At 30.5% G+C, this 12,156-nt stretch overlaps 1 protein-coding gene across 1 annotated transcript in view; it reads left to right on the top strand.

The window, feature by feature from the left end:
* Nucleotides 1–452: 452 nt before the first annotated feature.
* The window catches only part of unc-13-4A (BAI1 associated protein 3), a 225,044-nt gene continuing 213,340 nt past the window's right edge, over nucleotides 453–12,156 (top strand). Inside the window, exon 1 of the mRNA XM_072530868.1 lies at nucleotides 453–584. The gene's annotated coding sequence lies outside the window, so the exon portion shown is untranslated. The remainder of the gene's footprint in view (nucleotides 585–12,156) is intronic.

Here is a 12,156-nt window from a genome sequence, read left to right as displayed (position 1 = left end):
GGTAGCTCGTCTAGGGCTACAGTAGACAAGAACGCTGAAATATACTATACATGACAATCTCTCAAGTTGTCTCATATAAACCTAACAATATATCTTTCTAAACTAGAACAATAAAAAAAGATTTTAGTTGGTTTAACCGCTAAAAACATTAACTAATTTAGCTAATTTTGTCGTAGTGATCCAACGAGGAGGAATTCATCGATAGGGTAATAATACACCATTCGTTACGTTTCAATCCGGAAAAATGGCTATTGAAAAATGTCATAAAGAGGAGAACATGACAATAATATTTCTCGCATGAAGTAAAAGGATTGTGCGTAAACAATATTACACGCGGGGGGGCCTGAGGGATCTCAAGACGCCAATCAATGATCTGCGCATTTGTGCGTTTGCGCGTCGCACCTGTTTTATATTAGCGCCCATTCGTTTGGCGCTCACTGTTCACTGTGTGTACGTCGCGACGGGATGTGATTGAGTGTTGCCTACTTTCCGCTTGTTGCGATCGTCATCTACTACGAACTTGTTTATAGCTTTATCTTTCTCGATTTTTGACAGAACACCAACAAAACATTGAATGTTTTAAGGTAAGGGACGTTCGACCTTGTAGATATTACAAATTTTTAGCTTATTCGACCGATTTCAACATTATTTTTGATTCCAAATAATTATTATAATGTGCAAAATGATTAAGTAAAATCTTTGAATAAAAATAATATCAAATAATATTAAAATAACAACAAGTAATGACAATTTATAATAAATAAATAAATGATATATGTCAAAACAATTAGCGCTACCTGTGGAGCTCTGTAAACTAGTAAATTATTGTCAATATTAGTTGTAATATATATATATATTAATATATATATATATATATATATATATATATATATATATATATATATATATATATATATATATATATATATATATATATATATATATATATATATATATTGTGAAAAAATAAGGATTTTGTGAAAAAAATATCGGTTCCAGTGTTTAACGAAGCAAATAAATCTTGCTACTTCATTCTTTATTAAAGACGTTTCTTCAATAAAACTTATTAAAGATGATTCAATCGCACTATTAGTGTTTTTTGGATTCTGTTTGTATTCCATATCTGAAAGTATTTTGTTCGTTTTTTTATACTTCTGTTATCTACAAATTTTATATAAAAGATGACTGTTCTGTCTTTTTTAAAACAAATCAACCTTTAATTTCATGGCCCCTGGGTTAAAACTATGCTTCACTATACCATCTTTTTATAGCTGAATATCTTTATGCACTGATGACGTGTAGACATTGATATACGAAACGTCTTTAATAAAGAATAAAGTAGCAAGATCCTTTTTCCAAATTGTGACCAACAACTCTCCCACAAGAATTATTGTAAACTATCAAAATTGATGGTCGTTGGTAACCGATGGTAAGGTCTCGTTTTATGCTGTGGATACGTACCACAGAAAAGCGCTTCTAAAAAAATCGCGTAAAAAAGACATTACTTGCCTTAAAAAAACAGGGATCCGTTCCATACCCTTCTAAAATTACTTAAAACCAAGACAAAAACAAAAAAGTTTGCACAAATTAAAAGAAATAGGTTGCGTTCTCGTTCTGTGTTCTTCATTCCTTTTCTGATAATGTAATCAGTAATTAAACTTTGCGACGATGACGCTAGTAATTTTTTATGTATCTCACAATATCCTGACATGCAGTTCTGCAGCTCACGTTGTAATTTAAAGGATCGTTGAGAATTGAGGTCAGAACAAGTAATGCAATTCAATTACCTAGGAGTAGAGATCACTAGTGACAGGGATATAAGAACAGAGACCACAAGGCAAGCATCAAAAGCGTCAAGAGTAAGTGGTTGCCTCCGAGAAACCATATCGAGAAACAAATATCTGACCACGGAAAGCAAAATGAAAGTATACAAGACAACAGTAAGACCAATCATTACATATGCAGCGGAGACACGGACCGATACAAGAAAGACGAAACAACAATATCGAAATGAAAGTATCAAGATCAATAGCGGGCATATCATTAAGAGACAGACAAACCAACAAAAGTATAAGCGAACAATGCAAAATTTAAAATATTAACAGGTGGATAAAAACAAGAAAAAAAAATGGAACGAACGTGCAAACCGAATGGGACCAGATAGATTAGCAAAATTCTGTAAAAACAACAAGCCGTATAGTAGAAGACCCGTTGGAAGGCCGCCAAAAAGGTAAAAAGATAATGTACAGTCAACAACGACTAAAATAGAATAAGAGGCACACAAACAGGAGTAATATTAGTCGCGCGAAAAAGAAGAAGAATAAGAAAATGAATTTCTAATTTAATGCAAAATTTACGACCTTCTCGAATTAATTTGGCAGTGAGAGGATTTGATTTTTCTTCCTCATCATTATAATCTTCTAGCCATCTAAAGTTAGATCTAAAGTTTGCCTGATTCCCTTTAGAATTTTACACTTTTCTGTCCACTTCCCATTGATAAGGATGGTCGCTGTCAATTAATTTTTTTGAATAATGCTGACATTGCGGCTGTCAACTCCTGTATCTTTTAATATTCTAATTAACTTATCATGATGTATAATATCAAATGCCTTCTCATAATCAATAAAAATGGCAAAGACATCTTAACATTGATCTTGACATTTCTTTAGCGAAACATTCAGTGCAAAAAGTGCTTCTCTAGTTCTCATTCCATTTCTAACTCTAAACTGCGTTTCATGTTGGTCTTCTTTACACTTATTCCCTAATCTGTTGTAGATGATACATAAGAATAACTTTAAAATGTGAACATAAGACTTATAAGTCTATAGTCTCCATAGTGTATCGGATTTTGTTTTTTTTTTTTGTAAAATTATAAATTCAGACCTTAACCAATCTGCTTACCATAATCTGTTTTGCTCTCAGAAATGTTGATATTCCTATTCCTTTAGCAAACTTTTTATTATTTTTCTTTATCCTCTTTAGTTATTATTACGATCTTCAAACTAGTTATCCTTTCTTATCCTACAGTTTTACAGAATTTTCCTTTTTCCTTCCTCGGTATTGAAATATGTACAGATAAATTTAATAATATAGTTCGAGTATTTTTGTGAAATCTTAAACTACTTTCACTTTATTGCTTTGCTTGATACTCTTTTGTATACAATGCTAATTAAAAGTACGTTCCCCCTCGTATCTTTTGAACGGTTATTGTTACATTAGTGTGTATATTCAGTCATAATAATTTTGTTTGAGTTTAAGCTCATTTTGATAAATAAATTAAATAAATACTAAAATTGTAGCTTCTCATTTAATTAATAAATATTTAACAACCAGTTCTTATAGTAAGTGTTGAAAATGTGTTCTATCTACTTCCTGACAGTAATACATCCTTTTCTTACTCTTGCCGTAATTATTCAAATGTGTCGGGGTAAATTGCCCTACATTCTTCAACAATTCGTATTTTTAAAATATCAATATTGTCGGTTGCTGTAGCATAAACTTTAGATTTCAAGTATCTCCACAGAAAAAATCTAATGATGTAAGGTCCGGTGACCGAGCTGGCCATTCTATCGTACCTCGTCGTCCAAATCATCTACCACGATATTCCTCATCTAGATAACGTCTAACTGCACCGTAATGGTGTGCAGGAGCACCATCTTGTCGAAACATTATTTCCAAGTTGACGAATTCATCTGGATTATTGTCCAGAATTTCAAGTAAATATTAACGGTTCAATTACATCTCTAGATACACTTCACCGATTAAGTTAGTATTGAGAAAAACAGGCCCAACTATGTGGTATTTTCTACCTTCATTATTTTTCCCGAAAGGTTATATTCGGTAGTTAATTTTTTATAACTTTCTATATCTTTTTATTTTTAAGCGTTTTTTATTGTCTGAAATAATTTAAAATACTATGTATTTATATTTTCTTTATATCGAAAAATTTGGAAAAATTATATGGACCCTTTTTATCAGTTCGTGTTTGTACTAGTTTTTATTTATTAAAATGTTTGTATAAACCAAAAGATATCTCCTAAATGCTTTGCATTAATTTACCACATAGAGATTTAGGTATTTGAATTCCAGAACAAGCATTATGGTAATTTGACTTGTCTCCATGGCGACAAAGAAGAATAGAAAGCCAAACTCCAAAACTTTGAAATTATTTGAATGCTTACAATGGCACCTGTCGTATCATGAAATATAATACAGGAAAATTGTTTTATTTAACCTATATGTGGTTGACGGTGGTGCCTGGTTATTTTAGGTTAAAACTGATCAAATATTTTATAAAATTAAAAAGGGATAATTTCCAGGAGTTGGCTGTATAACATATAGTTAAAAAACTCAAACATATAATTAAAACACCTCAGTTGTTATTGGTATATTTAATTGAAAATTAAATTTCAAAATACAAAAAAATCAAATTTAGAATGTTTTCGAACTAATCAGTCCATTTTCAGTGAATAGGCTGAGTGAGTACTTGTAGTGAGTACTTACAGTGAGTACTTACTACTTACAGTGAGTACTTGCAGAATAGGCTCAGAACCAAATAGTGGTTGAATTTCAATGGATTAAACCATACTTAAAATTGTTAAATTATCTGGCTATATGACAATGGACTTGAATTACCTACAGGGAACATAAGTCCCTAGACTAGAGTCTACCACAACCCTTGTTGGCCTATAATATCTGTAATTTGAATTCATTGTTAGTGAGGAAACATAATGATAATTGACCTTAAGAGACCCATTAAGATTTTAGGACAATCTTGATTAGCTCTTTTAGATAGGAGCTCGAACAATTTCGAGATAGGTTGACATTCATTAGACTTACTGAAAACTGCTGAGATGCCCATTTCGTCCGTGCAAGTATCTACTGCAGATGGTACAGTTCAGTCTATTACAGGTAAATTTGAAACTGGAATCACAGAATAGAGTTGGCATTTAACTTTACAGTAATTTAACTATACATAAAAATAAATTACTTTCCTAAACAAACAGGTTCAAATGTTACAGAATTTAGCATCTCTCTGCTATTATCATTAATTATTTTTTTTAAATTTTCCAAATTTGTTCTATAATGTTTTCCACGTCTATTAATTTTGTTATAGAAATAGAACCATTTTTTTTAGCTCTAAGATATTTACTACTTTATTTCTTTATCAAAACTTGTCATTTATGTTGTTTTTCAACGACTTTAATATATTTTTTAAAATCTTTATAAGCCCTGTCACTCTGTTTAATTTGTTTCAACAACTCATAATCAAACCAAGGTAATTTTGATTAAAACTGATATTTGAGCAAGCATTTTGGACGTAAAAAGTTGATCATGAGCATGCTACGGCTCAAATCACCTACTAGTTATATATTGTTTTATTTTAAAAACTGTATTACGAAAATTGTCAGAACATTATAGAGCGGATGATGTTTATCTAGTTATTTCGACTCGGATAAGTGTTTTAACTATCAAAAGTTCTGGATAGATTATTGGAAACTTTCTATAATGAGAAGCAGAGAAATGTTGAACTATAGATTTAGTTCTATATCAAAAATAATTTGTTTTGTTTTGTGATAAATGTGTGTAAGAGATATCCTCCTTTGCAAGTTCACGGAAACTCAAATTAACACGTTGAATATCTTATTTATCGCATTTTAACATATTGTTTATCCGACGAAATAAACTTGGTTAAAATGGCTTAAACCTTATAGAAACTTATTGGAGTTTATAAGTTAAACAATCTTATAACTTTCCATAGAATCTTTAAGAGGCTTATTAAAATCTAAGGGATAAATTTGGTAAACGTATTTCTCTATTTTGTTTTAGAGACATGGCATAATCAATAGCACTACAAATTGTATGCTAATGCATTTTTGTTTGTGTATATTGTATATTTGATGGAATCATCTTTGCCTATAGTTAATATTAAGATAGATGAAACAGATGAAACTCACTTTATAGTTCGGGGACAGCGGTCGAAGTTCGTCAGCAAGTGTGACAATGAAAACCTTACACATGTATTGATTAAACCGTAAAACATCCAGTCAAAAAAATGGAATGAAATGGTTGAATCTTTGATACCGATCGAAGGCATGATGAACAGCCAAAAATACAAATCCATGTTGGAACGGCGTTTGAACACAGAACTCCAAAAATGTCAGCCCCAAAGAGGAGTGATTCGTCAACAGGACTCGGCTCACTGTCAAAGTCAAGTCAAAGCAAATGATGGAATTTTTTGAAAATAAGCATATTAATGTTTTAGATTGACCTGTTAATTCACCAGACGTCAACCCCATTGAAAGTTTATGTGCAAAGCTAGATTGGTCATTCATTTTTGGTTTCGAGATGAAAGGATATCTCGAAACTGTAATAATCTCGTAGAATCTATGCCAAAAAGGGTAAAAGCAGTAATTGTAGCCAAAGAGGGATATATTTCTTACTAAAAGATGTAAGTTTTGTCAAAATATAATTTTTTTCTAAATAAACTGACAAATTGACAAACTGATAAATCTAACTTGTTTCAATAAAACAGCCTATAATTCCATTAATTCGCACAGTACTGTAATTAGATCTATTTGTTTTCTGTTACTCTCTGATATATTTATTTTTGATATTTTGAGACTTTTAAAATTTTTTTGAGTATGACTTTGTTGTCAGCTATTACAGGATTGTAGTATGAGCCGATATATGCACTACGCTATGTCGGAACACTGTTTTTAAATCGCTTATTTCTATCTGATTTCTGATTATGTGAGGTAGATAATCTCTTGGTCAATTCCATGTATAAAGCTTTCTCTTGTGTAATTGAAACCAGGTATTTGTTATTATTATATCATGTTCTTGAGAGAACTGGTAAACCCTATCCCCTCGTTCATTGCTCTCTGCTAGTCCGTATTCACCTACCAAGTCAGATCTTAGGTATACATTTTCCACTTTTCGCAATAAAATCACCAAGAATATACGTAACTTCATTTCCTTTTAGTCTTTTATGTGTGTTTTAATTAACTATAAAAATATTTTATTTTATTGTCGTATATTTTTTTTTATTCTTGTCGTTTTTAGATATTCTAGTGAAAATACGAAGCGCCGGTAAAAAAATTGACAGAAAATGTCATAGTACTAAATTTGAAATCTTATATTTGAAATCACAAAAAAACTTAAATTGTAACACTTTGTGTTCCCACTTATTCCTCGGGGTGTAAACTACAGACTGTATGGCTCGTCCAGCATGCCATAGCATGGAGGGTAGAGTGCACGTCATTTTTTACAATTACTTTTTACATTACTTTTGGATTGATTGTTAAAAAATCTATTAATATATTTCAATAAATCTGTGTCAAGATCTTCTACAAAAAGATTTCTCGTAAAGATTTTTATATATAATTTTTTCTAAAAAAAATCCACAAATCTTTTACGAACTGAAACTGGCTCATAACTCTGGAACTAAGTTTTTGCCCTCCTTATAAACGACTCCTTTACAATAGCGTAATTAAAAAACCATAAGACTTCCGTTGGAGTTTTAAGTAAGGCGAAACTTTTGGAAGCTTTTAGATATAATACATTTAATTCTCTTGGGACGACCCTAAATAAATGTAAATAAAATTACAAAATGGTGACAGCCAAATTTCATTTGTAGATTCTAACTTAACCTATTTGTATGGGATACACGTGATGGAAGGAAGGGATTGTGTTGAATAAATTTGCGTAACTACGGTTTTACTATATAAAAGGCTACGCTAAGTTATACGTTAAATAAAAGTGTATAAAAGGTCTATAAAGGTCTATTTTTTTTTGTGACAGTTAATGAAACAAATGCTTTTTTAGGGTTTAAGCGTATGACTAGTCATCAGCGTATCTCATTATTTGCATTGACCTATTAAAGAAAATTGCCTTTTATAATACCTCTACATCTTATCTTTTCCAGGTATATGTCTTTCGAAAAATCACCTTTTACTCGCACTTTACAGACAACTTCACCTATTATTCCTATTACAAACTTTTATCGAGCCTATAAAGTTAATCCATTACTTCGCTGTCAAAGATTGATTTAAAGTTAACAAAGGAGAAAATTTTATTTTGAATTCGTTTATGTGCAGGAATATCTGGTCTATTGTAGATATACATGGTCCAAAACTACTATTATAATAATAGAATCATACTAAAAATATGTTATGATATTTTGATGATAAAATTTGCTATTAAATTACTGAAATATTTCATCGTGTGTAGTTTGGATTTAAAAGAAAAGTTTTTAATTAAGTAAATTAAAAAATCATTACCAAAACATTAATTTAGTATATTTCTACAAACATAACTTGACCAACTAACTTTGCAAACTTCCTCAAACTCTGCGGCAGACACGCTCACGGCGTAAACGCTGTCAAAAACCTCCGTCGATAGTACAGTGGGCAGCTTCTATTTATAGATAATACCCTAATCCCTACCTAGTTTATATAGCAAAAGTTGATTGTCTAAGTTTTTGCCAAAGAAAAGTTTTGACGTGTTTCGGTAGGTATCGCACAACTGCCAATATCTAAATTTCCTGTTTTAGTAAATTTCTTACTAAATATTATTTAGTTAAAACAAAAATGTTTTGGTACATACAAAAAAAAATTTAAAAATAATAAACTGTTCTCTCTTGTTTTTCTTTATTCTTTCATTAAATCTACGATTTAGAATAAACAACAATTAAAAAGTTGGTTTCCTGTTTTATTTAATTCCTTACTAAATATTATTTAGTTAAAACAAAAATGTTTTGGTACATACAAAAAAAATTTAAAAATAATAAACTGTTCTCTCTTGTTTTTCTTTATTCTTTCATTAAATCTACGATTTAGAATAAACAACAATTAAAAAATTGGAAGTCATATTCAAAAATAAATTGTTTAAACATTAATTAAACAGTTTGCTTTGTTATGTATAACAATTTTACTTGGATGAAAGTTTAAACACGGTAAATCTGGCATTAAAACAGATCGTTAGAGTTTAATGTAAAAAAGTGCAAGGGACAAAGAAAATTTAATAAAGGAAAAGTTTATCAGTAGTTTCGAAACAAATAGATGGAAATGAAAACTCTTCCAACAAGCTGTTTTAAGCACTTATGTCAATCTAATAGACCGAGTCTAGTGTTATAATGGACCGAGCTGTTGAAAAGCCATAAAAGTCTCATGAGCCTGATAATATCTATGCAAAAGTGAGTCACGTAGTTATATGATAATGTAATAAAATATTTAACATACTTACCTATATAATAAAACATACGATTCTGGTTAAATACCAGATGGCTAAAACCAATGTTTATCCCACAAGCTAGATACATATCTAAAAAGAACAAGAAACAATCTTGGCAAGAATTTATGTCTTCTATTAATACCAATATGCCTATAAGCACCATATTGAAAAATGTTAGAAAAATATCTGCAAGCAGTACACATAAAAGGATTCCATTCCTATGGAAAAATAAACAGATAGTTACATCTAATAACGACATATCAGACCTACTAGTAAAACAGTTTGAAATGAATTCCAGCAATAACAACTTTTCTAAGAAGTTTATTAATACCAAGACGATTTCGGAAAATTAATTAATAGATTCTGGTTACACTGAAGATAATCCTCTTAATATAACATTTACCATGGAAGAGCTTAATCACTCTTTAAGTACCTGCAAAAAATCTGCACAGAACCAAACGATATTCCTGTTACTTTCTTACATAATCTACTAGATAATGGAAAAAAATATCGTTTTAACCTATACAACAGAATTTGGACAATAACAAGTATCACGAACTGATCCTGATTCCTATAGGCCAATTTCTCTTACCAATACAATGTGCAAAATCTTAGAAAAAATGGTGGAATATATACTAAGATGTTTTTTGGAAAATAATAAATGAATAATCAATGAACAAAGTGGCCTTCACAGAAACGGATCCACCATAGATAATTTAATAGACCTAGAGTCCGAAATACATGAATCATATTGCTGTCTTTTTCGATAAAACGAAAGCGTTTGACATGGCTTAGAGAAACGATATTTTTAACACTAGAACTTCTAACCTAGACATTGGGGTAGCAAAGGTAACATTCTATATTTTATTCATAATTTTCTTAACAGGAGAAAATTTAAGGTTAAGATAAATGGTACAATATCCAGCACTAAGGGCCAAACAAATGGAACACCTCAAGGATCCGTTATTAGCTTAACCCTATTCTTAGTACCGATAAACAAACTATTTGTTAAAACTTGTTAAAGCGAGATTATACGCTGATGATTTGATTACATATTCAAGAGGAAAAATATTTTTAACTTAAAATCTGCAATAAATCACCTAAAGCTGTAGGATTAAAATTTTCTACAACCAAAACCAAATGTATTTTATTTTCAAAAAACGGCACTCTACAAATCCAGATCATCAGTTATATGGAAACAATATAACTTATGTGGAACATATTTACAAATCACTAGTACAGTCAAAACTCGGTATGAATCAGCTGTATACTTATCTGCAAAAAAGACTCTTCTTCTCAACTAGAAGTCATACAAAATACAGCACTAAGACACTACACTAGACTACACTACAGGAGCATTTTGTACTAGCCCCATAAAAAGTCTACAATGTTTAACCAGGGAACCACCTTTAAATTTTATAAGAATGTACTTGTCATTAACATACGCATCATCCACAGGTGAGATAAAATCGCATTCCACTTTCCATCATACTATCGCTGAACGTTTTAAAGTAACATATAAACAAAAAAGGACGAAATCTCCTTTTTACGAGAGAATCATAAGATATCTCTCTTCTATCTACAGTCACACCTTCTCCTGGATTATTCCTCCTGCAATATGTAATCTAACTCTTTGTAAATACAATAAGCTTAAGACCTTCCATGCAACAATTATTTAATCATTTTACAACATATTTGCCTCTTTGCCAAAACATTGTCATAACTATTAATGGTGTAAAATTAGCAGTTATAACTCCGAACGTTGTATTACAGTTTTGATTATCTTCCAGTTGCAGTATCAACTCTGTAGAACTATACTGAATTCTGGACGCCCTCATTTATATACGTATCCAAAAAATTTCAAATTCTGTCGTAACTACCGACTCTCCTAGTGCATTACATAAGATAGAGCAGTTATATACAAGTAATGCCATAGGTATTTTAATAAAAGAATAATTACAAACTTACTGCCTCGTACGTACTACGTATATATATATATATATATATATATATATATATATATATATATATATATATATATATATATATATATATATATATATGTATATATATATATATATATATATATATATATATATATAGAGTGTCTCTTCAGTGTTAGTGAAATTAGTGCCTGTTTCCGACTACAAATCGTTCCTTGAAGAAAAAATGACAAATGAAGAGAAAAACAAATGAAATCTTTCATAATCAACTCTATACATCGCGAAGCCCTCAACCGAATCTTGGTGCGAGATAAATTTAAATCGCCATCTATTTGTTAACCTAACCCGTTTACGTATAGGTCATTGCAAACGAACTCACAGCAACTTAATCTTCAAATTAAATCGCCTTATTTGTGATTTATATAACTGCGACATTAATGTAATACACATCTTAATGGAGTGTCCTGAATATATTAGTGAAAGACAAAAACACGCACTACCTAACAATATAAAAGAAGTCCTAGGAGTAGATTGTAAATTTACAAAAATATGTTTAATTACTGGAAAGATATTAATGGTACTTAACAAAACTATCAAAAATAAAATAGACTATTCAAACAATAAAAAAATATTTGAAAAAGTTACAACAATAAATAACATACCAACTGGTAGTGACCATCGTATAGTTGGGGCGAAAACACAAAAAAATACAGTGGAAGGATCTTTGAAACAAATAAACAACACTAATAGATGTCTTTAAAGTTAGAATAAATGAAGAAGTATTACAGAAGGTCTTAGAGAGTAATTTCGAATTAGATCCTCCGCATAATTAGAACCAAATTGAGGACGTTAACAACAACATAAATCAGAACCTTTTCGAAGCCGAACTACAGGTCGCAAAAAAGCATGAACTAAAGAAGACAAAATAAACAACGAAACCAAACAACTAATGAAGGAAATTGTACAACTATGAGCGGAA

This window comes from Diabrotica undecimpunctata, chromosome 4 (assembly GCF_040954645.1).
Source record: "Diabrotica undecimpunctata isolate CICGRU chromosome 4, icDiaUnde3, whole genome shotgun sequence".
Taxonomy (NCBI): domain Eukaryota; kingdom Metazoa; phylum Arthropoda; class Insecta; order Coleoptera; family Chrysomelidae; genus Diabrotica; species Diabrotica undecimpunctata.
This window is presented reverse-complemented; position numbering and strand designations above follow the sequence as displayed.